At 44.8% G+C, this 16,943-nt stretch overlaps 1 protein-coding gene across 2 annotated transcripts in view; it reads left to right on the plus strand.

Moving 5' to 3' along the window:
* LOC104069031 (gamma-aminobutyric acid type A receptor subunit theta) overlaps positions 1 to 16,943 on the plus strand; it is a 74,836-nt gene that overhangs the window by 30,250 nt on the left and 27,643 nt on the right. The gene's annotated exons all lie outside the window — the stretch shown is intronic.

Consider the following 16,943-nt stretch of genomic DNA (forward strand, 5'->3'; position numbering starts at 1 on the left):
ATCATGGTGAGGCAACTTCAAAAAGGGGTTAAAAAATCAGAATAATCTTAAAGAACGAATATTTAGGGAGCCGAAGAGCTCTCATGTGTTGTAAGTTCCCAAGCTGAAAGGATTTCATGTGCTTCATTCTTCTGTGTGAGAGATGCCCCGGGGAAAGGGCTATGTCTTACCCCTGCTCTGGACATGGATAACAAGAAAAACAAGGCATTTTTTTGGCATCATGTGTTATTGGGAAAGGGACTGTGCAATGAATAAATTAAAAGCACACAAGTGAAGCTAGGTTGTCATGGCAACCAAATAGCTTCTATTGTTCCACAAGGAGTGTTATTACTTACTGCCCCTTGTAGGATAATTAATTAATTCTCAGACATCCTTTTGGGAACAATGGCCCTGGTGCTGGGGCTGGGCATATGGAGATCCCTCAGTTCTCCCATGCCTTTCCCTGGGACTCTTGGCATCTGTTGACCGCATGATGGCAGGGAACAAGTGCTGCCAGTGACTAGTTGTTGCTCGATTCAAAAAGTTGTTTTCCACAGGAGTCCAGCAGGATGCAGTGCTGTTGGGGAACACAGTTTCACCCATGATCTGGTGAGCACTCTTTGCTGTCATTCCCATGGGAACTGTATTCCCAAAGTGATGATTCGATGGCATTTCAGTCCTAGAGCATACAATGGTCTTTGCAAAGGAAACACAGTTATGTCTTTATGCTGTAAGTTCCTAGACTGATATACAGAATGTTTGGCAGCTGCCTATATATGCTGTGTTTCTGGTGCTCTGCTACACAAAGTTTATACATCTACATCTCCTTGAGGGCCATGCCCAGATACTGTGCCATTTTACAGCGCAGAAGATGGAGTCATGCCAAGATGCAGTATGTTCATAGGTACAGTGCTGGCTTTGTAATGATCTCTCAATGATGAAGAACCAAAACTGCAGTCCTTATTGGAAAAAAAAAAGGCATTTTCTTGTTCATCATAGCTACTGCCTGTGTGGTCAGCTGTACTTTCAAGCTCACTTGATAGAGCAATGCTTTATTACTGTGTATACTTCTTAGCCTTGCTAAGCAACGCTGAGCTGCAGCCTCTGTTCTTGTCAGTGATTAGAAGGATTATTTGCTGAGCCAAGATCAGTGACATCAATTGAAATGCCTGGGAAATGATGCCAGAGGCCAGGCCAAATAGGTATTGGGGAGGGCACATTTGACTGGCAGACCCTCTGGGAAGTGCTGATCCATGAAGATGAAAGGCCTAGTTGGAGTCTTTTCATATCCTGTACAAATTTTCAAGTTGGGGATTTAAAGGCAGACTGAAAGGAGTAACGTCTTCATACTGTTGTTCAGCAGCTCAGATGATCTGCAAAGGATATAAGCACGGTACCTCCTAGTCCTCCTCAAAGGAAATGGGCTGGTTAAGGTATCTGGTAAATGCCATTTTGCTACATGGGGTTGAATTTCGGTAAGCATGCAACAGCATTCAGCTGTTTATAGATGGTTGAATGTGTACTGGTACTTGGACGGTACTGTGTTCAGACCTCTCGGTATGGTACCCAAGTTGCTGGGGGATCTAGCAGTTATTTGTGACCCAAAAGAATGACGAGCACTGGCAGCCTGGAGCTGAAGCCGATCTGCAGCTGCAGGAGCACGCAGGTTTGTCTGTGTTGTTCGTGGCCTGAATGCTGCCCAAAGTCACTATCATCCTAATGGACTGGTTCAACTAACCTGCTCTGGTGCATTCAGTTCTGGCGGTATCCGGCACCAATGGCTTCAGAGGGAGCTGGAAGTCTTCCCCGACTCCTGCATGTCCTTTCAACAGACAGCTAAGGACTCGCTCGCTCAGGGTATATTGTACTTACTGCATGATGGGACTAGAGGTTAATACTGTAGCCTTCTCTCTCTCTAAGTATTCTTTGGGGACATATTTTTCTAGTACCAGACAGTTCAGGCTTCCTTCAAGCATTAATGAACTATTTCAATGAGGAAAACAACCAGAAGCTTTGTATGCATTTGAAATAAGAGGCGGTTATCCTTCATAACGTTTCAATTTTCCTGCCCCATGATGTGTGCAGTCCTAAACCTGCTCCCTCCTGTGTATCTGCACACCGTAGACAGCTGAGAGCATCCAGCCGTTACAGTTGTGATTTCTTTGTGGCTCCTATAATTTATTCATCCTAAAATGCTCTCCTACATCTGCAATAACATTGTTTCAGTTTGTTATAGCACTAGCTTTAAAGTTTTATAAACCTGGTGACAAGTTGAAAAGTTACAAAAGGATTGTTGGAGAGGGCTAGTGCAAGGAACAAGGCTTCCAAATAGAAATGTTTGAAGAAATGTACTTGTTAAGGGAATGACGCCTGTGGAATTAGTAATACCATTTGCTGTGGGGCAGTCTGCAGTGCAGCTAGGTTAGAGCTTGGTGCAGGATGCTCAGCAAAGCTGACCTTGCTGCTTTGCTTTGTTGCCTTCTACTCCTGTATCACCTATGCCACACTGCTGTCTGGTCAAAGGGACTGCACTTGCACTGGCATACTGCTCTGGGTCTCTTGGGGTTTATAGAGAAAACCATCATCTTTGCTATTTCCCAACTTCCTGAACCTTGCTTGAAAAACAAACTGTCTTGTTTGGCAAAGTTTTCCCCATTCATGCGAGATGTGAAGCGTGTCCCAAGACTACGATGAGCTGCAAGGGTTTTACATTGGTTTTTAAGGCAAAGGACAGTGGATCAGGTTATGTGTAAGGGTGTTCCTGACAAGGACAGTTTGTCCTACAACCTGTTATGCCATCATCAGTGGGGTATCACTCTTCTCACTACATCAAATTTTCCATCTATTAGGTGTACTTGAAATAGCCTTTGAAGTAGTATCTGTCGAGATCAGGCTTTGCAGCTGTTTCCACTGGAATATGGGTATACACCGACCAGTTGAATCTCACTTTCAGTGTAAGCCAATCACGATAATATGTGCCTGACTCTGCTGTACAGTGGGCATAGTTGATGAAAGGAGGCAGTGTGGCTGGCTAGGCTCCACGTTAGAGGCTCTCTTTGGTACACAACACAGCAGCCTCATGGGCTGTATGTTCTCCTGGTCAGAGCTCTTCACCTTTGGGCCCTTTCAGGAAAGGGGAAGAGAAAGGCAGGAAAATGTATATTCATATGGAATTGCTGATCCAGACACATGATGTCCAATCAGTTGTCAAACTGCAAACTGCTGGTTTCACTGGGGCTGATGTAGCTTTGGCCTTTGAGGACCCTCAGCAGATACTCTATGCCTGCAATACCGGACAAAAGCAACTTTGCTGCAATACACCCCTGAAAAGGATTTTCCATTGGTATAGATGTCTTGAGCTTTAAACCCCAAGATTTTTAAGAAGACATTTCTACTATTATACTGCACTTTATGGTACCACATATTCTCTTCAAATATATCAGCATTTTTCTTATTTTTAACTGAAGGTGTTCTGGTGTGTTGCCATCTCTTTTCAATGGAGAAATGACATAAATGTATTTCTCAGTCAGCCTAGTCTATATCCAAAGGCTTTGAAAAACAGGTTAAAACATTTATATCCTACAGTCAGAGGCTTCTGGAGTTTTATGTTAAGAGATACAAGTATGACATGACACTCCACTGCTGTAAATGTTTCCCTATAGCCCAGGGTATCTCCAGCTCTGTGATGCCGTGCTACCTAAATTGAGAGTGTGTATGCACATTACATCCTTGTGTTTAAGGTTGCTGAATATTGAAAACTGCCAAAATATGCTAAAACTAGAAGGTATCTTTGGTGCTGAGCTAATGATGGTATGCTGTAATGGTATTGGAGGGACTGTAGTCCTGTCAGATTGCTGTAGCTTCTGGGACAGTTGCAGGTAGCAGGGGATGCTGTGGATCCTCGGTGCTGAAGAAGGGCAGTTAGGGTTTATGTGATTTTTCACATGGTAGGGGATCTGGTGTGCTCTGATTTAAACTAAGGTATTGCAAACACCGTGCTGAGAAGCAAGGTTTCGTCAGAGCCAGCAAGTGTCTGCACCTTCTTCTGCCAATGATTGCTTCAGTGCAACTTAGATCATTTCAAGTCCTGGTGTGCAGGGCTGCAAAGGACTGGATGGCTCTTTGCTTGGGAAATCAAGCAGTGGCAATTCTGTGCTTGTGAAACAGCATTTTCCTGAAGAGGAGAGTTACCAGGGGTGCAAAGGGCAGTCCTGCACAATGGTTGTGTACAGTGTCCCTTGCACACTGCCACCAGTTACATGTAGTCACTTTGGTGGCCTTCTCATGGCTCTGCTTCTCCAGCAGTAGGAGGTAGCTTGTGCTTAAACGCACAACCGCTTGGCTGGCTGAAGGAAAGCAACAGCATCTTGATGCTTTTTCCTTCTGCTAGAAGGATGCTTGGAGAAATAAAAGATGGTTGTAGCAGGCTGGAGAATAACCTCCAAACTGCTCTAAACATATCAGCTTTGAGCTGGTCTCTTTGGCAGGCAGGAGGTACAACAACCTGCTCTGCAGCTCATACAGATAAATCGTGAGAGCAGAAATCTACTGAACTCCTAGAAACGTCTTTGCAACAAAGCAGATATCGTGACCCCATCTCATTTGCCATTGCTCTGAGGTTATCTCATTGCTCTGAGGTTACTTTGTCTGTCCTTGCAGTGGTGACATCCTGCAACTGCTAAGGTTCAGGGTTACTTTCACTAGCGCTTATACAGTGGAGAATCAGATGTGCATATCTGCTTGCACCACATTATGCTTTTCTTTAACAGAAATCCCACTAGTGGGGCTGAAAGATCCCTTGGACTAATGTAGTGCATGAGGACAAGTAAAGCATCTGGCCTCAGGGGCGTTCTGCAATGTGATGCTGTGGGGGAGTGGATGCTCGGGTTTAAACAAGCAGTGGTCCCCTTTCTGCCTGAAAGACAGGAATGGGCCCTTCAAGGAGAGGAAGTGTTCTTGCACAAAATAAGAATAAAACAAACTTGTGAAAGGGACCTGAAGTACTCCCCATTCATTGGTTCTTAAATTGGTTGCAAAGAGATTGTCCCGGATTAAAACTAGAAAATAGGTCACTGTGACTCATATGTCAATAGCTACAGCATTTATGGCAACTTGTAGAAGGAAAAAATATTATCTGTCTTCCATAATATTTCACAGATTATCCTATTCCCATGACAAAATTCTCCCTGTGCCCTTGGTCCCGGTACTGTTTGACTGCAGAGGCAGCCCAGTGAATTCACTACATCTACTAGAGTCAGGTTGCTAAGTAACAATCCAAAGATCACCATACAGTCTCCTCAAATGCCATGGCCAGCTGAAAGCTAGGATTTGCACAAAGCACCAGCAATTCCTTCTGAGACAGAGGTCTCAAGGACTCCGTGCATGTGTACCAGAGAGCAGCCTGGCAAAGCAGCAGCCCTGTCAGATCTCTATCACTAAACTGCCTGGAGGTGTCCTCATGTGAGAGAGGGAATCTTTATTGCTTCCCTATAAAGTGGTCTCCTATGCAAAGGGCTCTGATATTTTGAAGATTAATATTGTTCTTGAATTAAGTATTTTTGTTGGTTGAATTGCGTGATTTTGCTGTGTACATGGACCAGTAGATAGTGGTCTGTGGAAACCTTGCCGAAACAAACTCTCAGTTGAAGAAAGACTGTGAACTGCTGGAGTAGAGAATGACTCTCTGTCCATGAGACTTTCTATTCTACCATTCTGCTTTCTTCATAGGCATCTTGTGATATTCGCACAATATCTTAATAGGAGAGTTTGCAGAAAGATCTTTGTATGCCTAGCTGGAAATTCTTGGTTATGGAAAAGCTGTTGGGTAGACTGACTGATTCGTAGCCTAGACCTTGACTTTCCCAGCATGAATAAAATACGGTAGCCATGCTTGTTGCAAATGACTACCCCTTGTGCGTCTTTCCATAATGCTATTATCCCTAAGGAGCAGCTCTGCAAGTCCTCCAGTATCACAAGTTCAAGCCTCAGGAGGACTGAGTCAACCCCACTCCAGTACTGAGAAACAGAGTTCACATGTTTGCTATCTAGGCGATTTCCCAAATGAGAACATTTCTGTGCTCTCACTGAGGAGGCTAAGTTCACTCTACATTTCATAGGTGACTCCACCTCATGGCAGGAGAGAAGTCCTCTTGGAGAGGATGAGAATCCATGGCTATTCTTTGCAGCATGCTTTTGCTGAACAGGGCTATGTATTGCAGTGCTCCATCTGTTCCTGTATGTGCCAAGTTATCTTTAGATCTGAACATGTCAGTGTTGTATGGCAGTGGTATGAACCACTTCAACTTGCACCCCAGCACTCCTGTAGTAGTTAGAATTGCTACTGCAGAAAACTTTGCCCAGGATAAAAATGTCTTTTTTTTTTTTTTTCCTGCTTGAGTTTTTATTCAGGTTTTACACAGGCAGAACTCCCACAGCCTTTGTATATATTTATATATATATATTAAAAAGCTGTCTGTATTTGAGATCAATGTTCTGAACTGCCACCTGTTTCAATGGCAATGCTGCAGCATTAGAGAGGATTACTGCAGAATGCTAAAGTATCTTCCCCACAAGTAAAAGCTTCATCTGGTTTGATTGAAAACCAAATTAGATCTTGAGGTTCTGACCTTCTGACACCCTGTCATATATACATTTAAAGCATCTAGCATTAGGGGGGAGTGTATGTGTGCAAGAGTTCCAGCACCTCAATATAAACCTAGATCCAAATACAAGTGTGTGCTTGTCATGTTGCTATTTGAATATGTAAATAAATGGGGCTATATATAGCTCTATATGTTATGTACATGTTAAGCAAAGGTGACAGATATGACAGCTGAATAGCTTGGCTGTTTCTGAATGCTGGTAGAGGCTCCCTGCATGCTCGCTACATCTCTCGTGCTTGCTCCAACCCCTCTCAGCCTTTCTGCTATTGCATTTTCAGGCCTCCGGAGAAGATCGTGTGTAGGGACAGGAGTTGTTAATATTCTGAGTCTGTGCTGAGTTGCTAGGCTACAGAGAAAAATGAACATTCAAGAAGAAGGGATGGTAAAAGGAAGAGGATCTGCTGAGCTGTTTGGTGATCCAGAAAGGTCCTCTCTTCAGATAAAAGGGGATCATTTGGAGGGAGGAGGGTGCCCATGCATGTGGGATGAAATGCATTCTTCCCTGATAAAGTGAAGTTTCAGGCCAGCTCCAGACAGAAAAATGGCAGAGGAGGGAGTGAAAGGCAAGATCCGCTGTCCCCTTCTGTGTCACTGCTTGCAAGGTGTGCACAGCTGGCCTCCTACTGTCTGTGCCAGGGTTGCAGAGTGTCACCAAGCTGGAGTATGCTCTCTTATACCTCCTTTCCCCCCTCTTTGCTGAGCGCACTGAGTTCCCATCTGAGGCTCTAGTGAAGAAGGGAGTAAACCTAAAACTTACTCACTGCTTACAGGTTGGACACATCTCACTTTTCCTCTGCAGGAACCTGCTACCACACAATCTCCTTAAATTTCAGTATAACTGCAGGGAGAGGCAGCCTATTGCTTGTGTCTCCCTGTTGGTCCCCTTTGATGCGTTCCTAGTTTGTGGATGCACAAAGTATTGACCCTTTTATCCTTCAAGAGTTTGCAGCTAGATTTCAAGGGGACATGAGGCTTCACAGTACACAAGCTCCTGTCTGAGTCTAGGTTTCTCGAGTCCCAGTCTAGTTCCTGAACACAAATCCTCTTCCTTTTCAGCTATTCCCCCCTATAATGAGTGTTAGGTATTTAGCTGTACAGGCTGTGAGCCATCAGACCTACCAGGTGCCTCGTGTTCCACTCTTCTGGAAGGATGGCTTTGCCCTCTTTTCCTGTTCTATCTGCAAGTTCTCTGTTTCCTCTCAATATTACTGGCTGTATCAGAACTCTCAGAAAAATTAAACAGTGCCTTTGGGTATTTTTATTATCTGGATACTTTATTTACCGAGCTCACATGGGCTTCCTGCCAATAACTTTCAGCCAGCTCTGCAAATAGAGCTCCTTGGCTCCAGGACTGTTGGTCCTCGTACTGCAGAGAGCACTCACTCAGCATGGACAGAGACTGCAGCTTGTTCTCCACCATCCAGTTGGCCGTGAAGTCAAAGCCTGATTGCTTGTGGACCTCCACAGCCTGCTGAAATCTGCTTTTTCTTCATGCATCCTGTAATAAGCTTGACTTGTTCAGCAGAATCAGAAGTGTTTCATACAGCTGCGTTTTGAATGCTATTGTCAGTTAAGTACACTGCACCTGTCCGTCAGGTTTATGATCCTGCAGCCAAGACTTGGATTGCTAAAGTGGAAGAATGATAGTATGGGACACATTTTGTGCATTCCCACTAGTATCAGCCTGGACTAGTTCCCTTGGCTTTATCCCAGCATAGCGAAGGGCAGGCTAACCCTTGGATGGAGGCAGAGGTAGACTAAATCTGTGATGATACACTGTCTAGCCAGTACCCTTTTCAGTGGAAATTGTCTCCTAGAGCAGGCCAGTTGATGCTCCTGTCCTTTTTGTTTCTGCTAGCATGACTATACAGTGTTCTGTTCAAACCACAGATGAGATAGTTGATTGCTAGCCTTTTTCTCTGACAATAACTCAGTCTTACAGAGTTTATCAGTTTAGGTGCCACAGAAACAGCTGTGCAGAATATTCATACGTAGAAGTAGTGACCCCAGATATAGAACTGGGACTCTGTGCAACAGTTTTCAAATGCAATAGTTTGCACCCAGTTTGCCTGGACTTCTTGAAAAGTAGGCTTTGTTTTTCGAACTGCAGGGCTGCCATCCTTTACCCTTGGGAGACCACCCTTAACCTAACTGAGCCTTATTGCTAGAAATATGTCCTTCTCTTCTGTATTTCACCATCTTATCTGCTTACTCCCAGTCATCCTTCTTACATGACCAGACTTTGTTTTCTGCTGGAAATAAATGCGAATCTATCCTTTTGGTCAAGCTGATCTGTGCTAACCTAGTTGATGTGGGCGTTCCAACCAGGACATGTTAGTTGTCTTACATCATTTAAGAGAGTTGTTTGCCTCCTGAGAAATTACATCTTTGCAGCAGTTCTCAGAACCAGGAATGTCAAGCCTTCCTTCTCAGAGGTAAAACAGTGTCTTTAAAGCACTAGATGCCTTGATATTGTTGCAGAGTGTCATCGTTTCAGTGCTATATGTATAGGATTTTATTCTGCTATATAAAGTAGTAACATTGCTTCATTCATAACGTGATTTCCTACCAAAGGAGCCTCATCTGCATTGGTGGTCTTGACTGCCACAGGGAATTACAAGCTCTATTTAATTGTTTTGCCCCAGGGAGAAAAAGTCATTTCTGTTCATTACACAATTAGCATTTGCCTAGAGATGTGGGGATCCCAAACTGCAGGATGGAGGCAATTTAACATCAGTGTCTGATTTTTACAGATAAGAGAAAATGAGGCATAGGTGAAAGTGCCCAAAGTCTCCTACAAAATTAGCACTAAGTGAACTGAAATTGATATCCAGATGTGTTTTCTAGAGTACCTAATTCCAATGGGCTTCTAAGCTCTTTAACTGCTTTAATTCTTCATTCCTTCAGCTTTTTTTTCCCCTGTGATCTCTACTAACTACCGACTGTATGGAGGGCTGCAGAACCTCTCCTGCTTGGGGTAGAGTCTGTCTGGATTGGTGTTCAGTAAAACTCTAGGAAAGGAGAAGAGGATGTTTCATTTAAATATAAAAAAGGTACAGAGGAGCAAAGAGTTTTGGTAATATTTTGGAGAAATTACATTTTTCTGTTGCCAGGTTGTTACTGTTAGAAAGCCTACTTGAAGTGAGCACCTCTCAGCGAGCAAGAGGTAAGGAAATCACTACGAGGTGAAAAGTCTTTGAGGATACATGCAGAGGCTGTAAAGGCCCTTTGAAAAGTTTTAGGGAGCATCACTGGTCTCCCATCATCACCTTTCTCTTGGTATAATCCAGTTTTCTTCCCTCATCCTTCTGAGGGCTTTGGAAACTGATATCTTCACTAGTCAGTGTTCAAATGCCTCACTCCAATTTAATTTACTCTAATAGGCTAGTTGTTGCATGTTTAATTAAATACAAAGTGATTATTAGAAACATTTTTGAGCTTTAATCGCTGTGTATTAGATATGCCCATATGGGTATGCAGGAGGGCACGGGCAACACATGCTGTAAGGCAGTAAGAGTATTGCTGGGAAGGTGCGAGGACATGAGCTGGGAGAGAGGGGGAATGCAGGCACCAGCACTGTCCCTTGGCTTGTAGGTGCAGAAGGTGGTTGTATAACATACTAGATCAGTGCAGGCAAACAGTGGAAAGTAAAGATGGCTTCTCTGAAAGCACCATGTTTTCCTGTTGTGGGTCAGCAGAAGCTTATGGCAGCATAACCTGTTTTAAATTACCAAGTGCTTCAAACCAGAAAGCTTTTACAAAAAGAAGCATGCCCTGGTACTCCCTTTCCCAGCTAGGCAATGCATGAGCATAACACTTCTCTGAGACTCCACAGAGATAGTGCATTAATGTGTGTGTCTCACAGTGCAGTAATGGGTGACCTTGTGCACACCTAGAGAGAGGTTAAGAGAATCAACAAAAAAGGGCTAAGTCAAGATTTTTTCCTTAAGATGTTAAAAGGTAGAAAGGATTTGGGAAGGTTTGATGAAGCCATTTGAAGACATCTGATGCACTAGAAGAACATAGATGTAAGCAATAAGCCTTTAAGGATCTCCAGGAGGGGGAAGAACCCATATTACGTGCACTGTCTGGGACCCATGTCATTTCTGGCACAGACTTCACTTGGGAAAACATGCATCATATTTCATGCAGGAGGGAAGTCAGCTTGCTGCCCTCCTTGCACTGTCTCAAGCCAGTCACTCCTCTAACTCACTATTTTCCTGGAATAAATTGCTGAGCTGGGGACTTGTTGCCTGAGGTTCCTTCTTGTTTAGGTGAGCATCTTACCTGGCTTTAGCTCCCTAAATGAGTCCTTACCAGTTCCCTATCCATCTATCAGTGAGAGGATAGTGTAAGCAACATCCTTTTGACTTCCTGCCTGAAAACTGGTCAAATTCATGCATCAATTTCTTCTGAACTTAATGTGTGGCCTTGCTTCTCTGACTTTAGTTTACTGTCTGGACAAAACATGACCTTCTGTGCTGCTTTGGCATGGGAATGCATAGGAACCGAAGATTACTTTTACCATTTTTTGTCAAGTAGTTCCTCTTTGGGAAACACAATTTTTCAAGTTATAATGAGTTTGGAGTGAAAGCTAGCTGGTGATGCAGAAATGAGAAGGACAAACATTCCTGCTTTTGCAGGTCCAACGGGCTCTGGGTTTTGCCCAGCTACTGGTTCATGAGGAACCGAGAGAGAGGAGATCTGACCGGCAGAAATGGTATGTGGTAGCTCACAGATTCTATGGCTTAAGAATAGAAACTGCCTGGCATTGTTTTCTAAGAGCTTGCCTGAGGAAGAGGTCGTGCTGCAGGTGGCAATTTTGGGATTGCTGCCTGGGAACGGTTTTTTGGGAACGCTGAACCAGGTTGCTGTTTTACATGTGCTCATAGAGCAGGTGACACTCATCCCTGTGCCCATAAGTTCTGGCTTTCTCCTCTTGAATTCTGCTTCCAGCATGACTGGGGCTGTTAAGCAGATGACATACAGCACTGCCTCCTGCTCAGATAGGGCATTGATATACATGCTCAGAAGTCTGAAAGCCTTGTCATGAGCAGACTATGTCTTAGGATCCAGCTAGGTATGTCCTCTACCTTATACCTGCTGGACCAGCACCAATGCAGGTGCTTCACGTATAGGGCATGCCAGGAGAGAAATAGGGCAACGAAGCGACACTTCTACACCCCTAGTCATTGAGGATATGGCTGTTATCTGTCCCAGTTTCCGGACACACATTCAGCAATTAAACACATGCAAATTAGTACAAAAGTAGTTCAGATTAGTGAGGGGGACATCTCCGTGCAAAGTACTTCTCAGGTCCTAAAGAAAATGAGTTCAAGAACACAAACACCTGCAGCACAGAAGGGCGTGGAGGATGTCCTAGAGGCAAACATGGTCTTGTCTCCATGCATTACGGGCAGAGAGATTGCAGGTGGAATCCCCAAGTCAGCACTGATATTCGGTTATTCAGAAATAGGGGAGATGGAAAGATGTTGTGGCTTTCTCACCTGCTAAGGTGGAATATAGGGAGAAAGGCAGTAACAAAAATTGTTGTTGCTTTATGCATAACAGTTATTATAAAGACCTTCACACTCGTAAACTGGGCACTGACTTGCATCAAAAGGGAATTTCAAAGCAGTATTTTGGCAGAATAATCTCTCCACATAAAGTACAGTAAGTACAAGAGCTGCTGCCTCCTGCCCTAAGCAAAGGTGAGAGTCTGAATAGACTTCATTCTGTCTTACAGCTGAAAAGACTGCTGTCAGGTACTGATATATTTCAGATTAACTGATGCTGATTAAAGTCTGGGGCCCATTGATTTATCTGCATGGAAATGGACAATTCTTTATGAGGGCAAAATATTTTCCTTAAATGAGCTTGCTAAGAAAGAACCGTGGCCGTCTTGCTCTGTCCTTCCTGTAGTCTCCTGTACCTTTTACACTGCTCCAATTCTTAGCAACTGATTGTGGGCATATCCTGTCTCCTCTTCTTAAAAGTGATTCCTATTATTTCCCCTACCTTCTCCTGAAAATGAAACATATTTGAGGACTCCCTTGTCCTTTAATTTCTTTCCTAAGAATGATGGGAACAGGAGATGGTGTTTAATCATCAAAGAAGTTGAAGCCAACAAACTGTTCATTAGTCTCTGGCAGTGGCAGCTTGGTTTTTACTAAGTCAGATGTTCCATTTTTTTCTCCCTCTTTCTGGAGCATCTTGGCTTTCCTAATGTTCTTTTGTGATCTTGGACAAGGAGACCATATGTCATTTGCTTCTATGGGGATGGACTTTCATTTGGTCGCTTTTCCAAAACAAGGTGCTTTATCAAAGTCAAGGTCAAGGGGAAATGTGAGGGGAGGAAAAAAATTCAAGTGGCACAGCTAGTGCTAGAGGCAAGTTGCAAAACCTCCTTTACCCCTCATGCCTAAAATCATGCAGCAGCAGAAGAGCAGTGTGCACTCTACTCTGCAGAAAAGTCCTTGCTTCCAGTACCTTACAAGTGCTTGGTGAAACAAACCTCCACTAGCAGCCTGGAATAGTCACCTTCCCTTTCAAAGCCCCTCCAAAAGACATCGGAGTCATTTGTCATCCCCAAAAATGGACTAGGCACAGGAGACATCCATGTTGCCAGAAATACTGTGTTCTGAACAAAGATATGACCCTTTCATATACATTATTCCTTCCACTTCGAATCCTGGCTTCTGAGTCTAGTGTAGCTCCCTATAAGCGTACACACTTCTTCCCCTGCACAAGTTTAGTTCTGGGGGCTCTTGGTTACAGCACAAAGGAAAATGATCTGACCCAATGTGCCAGTGATTCATGTCTCCCAGGAGCTCTGCTTAGGATTTGTGAAGCAGCCTCCCTGGGAGGGATGCTTCTGGTGACTTTCTTTTGGAAGATGGAACTTGTGTTCTTGGGTTATTCTTTCCTGTTAGTCCCTTCCTTTTATGACTTGGACTGTATTTTCCACATTAATGCCTAGATCTCCCAAAATACCGTTAAGCTTCTGACTTTATGCTTTTGTAACGACAAATTCCACAGGCTGTATGGAAAGTTATTTCCATTACCACACCTTCAATCTGTTCTTGTGCAACAACCCGTTGCAGAACATCAGATACTGTCATCTTATGGCTCTGTTCGGTGTTTGATACATGAAACAGTTCTGCCCCCTTCCCTGGCTGCTTACTGCCTCTATCAGGGCCTTTCTATACTTTTGAGAGTGCATGTAGTTATTTGTATTCTGCTCAGTAACCTTTAAATATCTAAAAGGGGGTGGGACCCTGTAATCTTGAGAATCATAGTGTTATGATTATTTACTGATTTAATGCAAGCACTGAAGGGAATCATAAAAGCGTGAGAGTGATTTATATTTGTTTTAAAGTGAAGATAGCAGGTATCGAAGGCTGAATACTCTGAGAGACAAGACAAACTTTCAGAAGAGAAACTGAGTGTCTTCAGTTAAGAAGGTACCAGCTCTGGCTCAGGAGATGCTTAAGCCTCAAATAGCTGGCAAATTAAGAATTGCAATACAGACCCTCAGTGGATTGTATTCCTCCCTGCTATTCTCTTTACTGTTACTGAAGACAGTATACTAATGTAGAAAGACTTTAGATCTGATGTAGTACAACTGTGTCTCCGAAATCAGCACAAGCATGCTTGTAACAATATCACTTGGGACATACACCATGTTGGTGTTCTGCATGCTGACAGAGAGACGTGCAGGAGAAGGGAAACTCTTTCTGGGGAAGAGGGGGGTCCTTAATTTTGGACCGCTTGCCACTGCAGTGAGCAGAAAGCAGCACACTATGCTGCCCTCCAAAGGAGTATCCCTGGGCCTAGGGAATCTAACAGTGTGTCACTGTGGGAAGGAGAGGTGCCCCGCGGGGCACTTCAGTTACAGACTGAAGCTGCTCTTTGCCCTTTTACTGGGGTGCCTTAACTGCTCCTGCTCTGCCCCTCACAGTTCTTTGGTCTGTAGACGAGGGAATTCAGATTCCCACCCTGGGTTGTGGTGGTTTCAGGTGGCATCTGCTACCCCCAAGAGCTCCAACTTCCTCCTGTCCTCTGGTTTGTCAGTGCTTCAGTGGAAACAAACCTGTGCTCGCTGTACCACGGGTGACCCACTCTCTTGTGTTAGTCCCCTTTCCTGGACCCACATGTTTTCTCACTGGCTTGGCCTCCTTAAACTTGGCCTACAAACAGGAGGGTTTGTACCCATTAGGCGCAGATCTGGCTTGCTCCTCCTGGGACCCTTCTGCTCCAAGAAGCAGCTTTGGTCTCCTGTGACGGTGGAATCATTTCTGGTCCCAGGCTGCACAGATCCAAAGTTGGGAAGGGTCCAGAGTGAGTCCAGGTTTGCTTTCTAAGGATAGGAGAGCATTACACTCCCAAAGGGGATCTGTGAGATGGAAGTAGAGAGGCTTGTATGATAAATGCTAATAAAGGTGTTTGGAACGTGATCCAGTGGAAATTCATTCTTGAATTCATGCACGTGGTGGTGGCTTATTTCCCTTCTTGCCCCAGATGCTATTCCTTTAGACTCACCTACTCTGTCCTCTGAGAAACTGGGGAATCCCTATGCACGCTTGACTGAATTTGTTCCCTATGGGGGTTCTACAGGAAATGCCTATCTCCCTCCGTGCCCCTCTCATGTCAACATTTCAGCCTTTCACTGTTAAGCCCTCATACACCATGTTTGGTTTGGGGTCTCTGAGTTTCAGGGAAGGCCGTAATTATCAGTCTCTTTCTCTTGTCTTGAGATGGATGCTAGCATTCTTGTTAGCAATAGCTGGTAGGGTGCACAGTTATTGCAGCATGTGAGGCCCCCAGGTAAGGTCCTCTTCCTTTTCTGGGGCTTTAGTGGGCCTCTAAGTGAGCTATCTCCCCTTCTCATAGGGAGGCACCTCTGCAATATGAGTCTCTGCTGGCTCCATGTGTTGCTCTCACCTCTGTTTTGTGTGCATCACGTGCAGCATGAAGGAGGAGAGAAAAAGAGAACAAAGCCTTTGCAAAACCTTTGGGAGCGGGGGAGGTGAGGGGGGCTGGGGCTGACAGCTCACAAGATGCTGCTTGGTAGAGCAAACTGAATGGAGACGTGGAGAGGGGGTCCCACAGGGATGGTCATGCTAACCAGCTTTCCAGTGGGCTCAGGTGCCAGCCTGGCTTTGTGAAGGGCTTGAGGGGAGCTGTAGTGTTGAGTGCGGTCCTGCACACAGCTGGGCTGTGAGGTCTGCTTTGCAAGGCAGGGAGGATAGTGCAGGAGTGCTGCAGTAAATAAAAAGGCTGGAAGCAGAGTTGGAGCTGTGCAGCTTGTGAGCTACTGAGTACCAGATGTCTGGGGCAAACCAAGAGGTCTGGCCACCACTGGGCTAGCAGAGATGAAGGAGGGAACAACAACTAGTTTTAAAAAACACAAGCTCTTTTGGCATAAGGGGCATGTGCTTTATAGGTCAGTGAGACCCAGCATGCTTTATCTGGGTCTGAAACAGGCTTTCCCCCTGCCAACCCTGTTTGCAGTTGGCTACAGCATTTCAGCTTCCTTTAGTGGGATGCTGGTCAGGATAGGTACAGGCTGACATGGCCAGTTAAGCTACAGTAGCAAAGCTTAGCTAGAGGAGGGTTGCAAGTATCTTTAGAAAACTTGTTCTTTCTGGGGGTGGAAAACAGAGGTCCAGGTGGAGGCACATAATTCCTGGTTATGTCCACCCTCCAAAGGCCCCCTTTTCCTTGTCCCATCTTGTGTTTTGTAAAAAAAAAAAAAAATCCGAAGTGAACAATCTGCAGAGGGCTTTGCAATGCAGCCTTCATGAAGCTTCTGATGATGTATCTCCCTTCCTCCATGCTTGCCTCTACTCACCCATTAGTCACTAGATGAAGCAGGAGGTTGCACAGGGTGGTCTGACGTATATTCCTCCTAGCATGGGTCCTGCTTTTTCTACCCAGTGCAGCAGGTGTACCTGGCAGGGTGAGATGGGACCTCTGTGTAAAGATCTCCCCGTTCTTGCCACAGTAGTGACTTGTCTTGGCCAGACTCTGGCCCTGTCCAAGTATTGTATGGTCCTCCAGAAAGACCAAGTGGAATCCATAAAAGGAAATTTGGAAGCATTTTTGTTGCTACTGGAGCTGCACCGGTGCAGTGTGGAGAGTGTCTAGGCTGCTAGTGTAGAGCAAAGTGGAAAGCTGTATTCGCCAGCGCTGCCAGCTTGCTCCTGCTGCAGTGGCAGTGGAGAAAGCTGCTTACCAGATACACAAGGACAGAGAGAGCCCCCATGCATATCCCCAGCACAGGTGGTCAGGAAATTCAGC

This window comes from Cuculus canorus, chromosome 10, assembly GCF_017976375.1.
Source record: "Cuculus canorus isolate bCucCan1 chromosome 10, bCucCan1.pri, whole genome shotgun sequence".
Taxonomy (NCBI): Eukaryota; Metazoa; Chordata; class Aves; order Cuculiformes; family Cuculidae; genus Cuculus; species Cuculus canorus.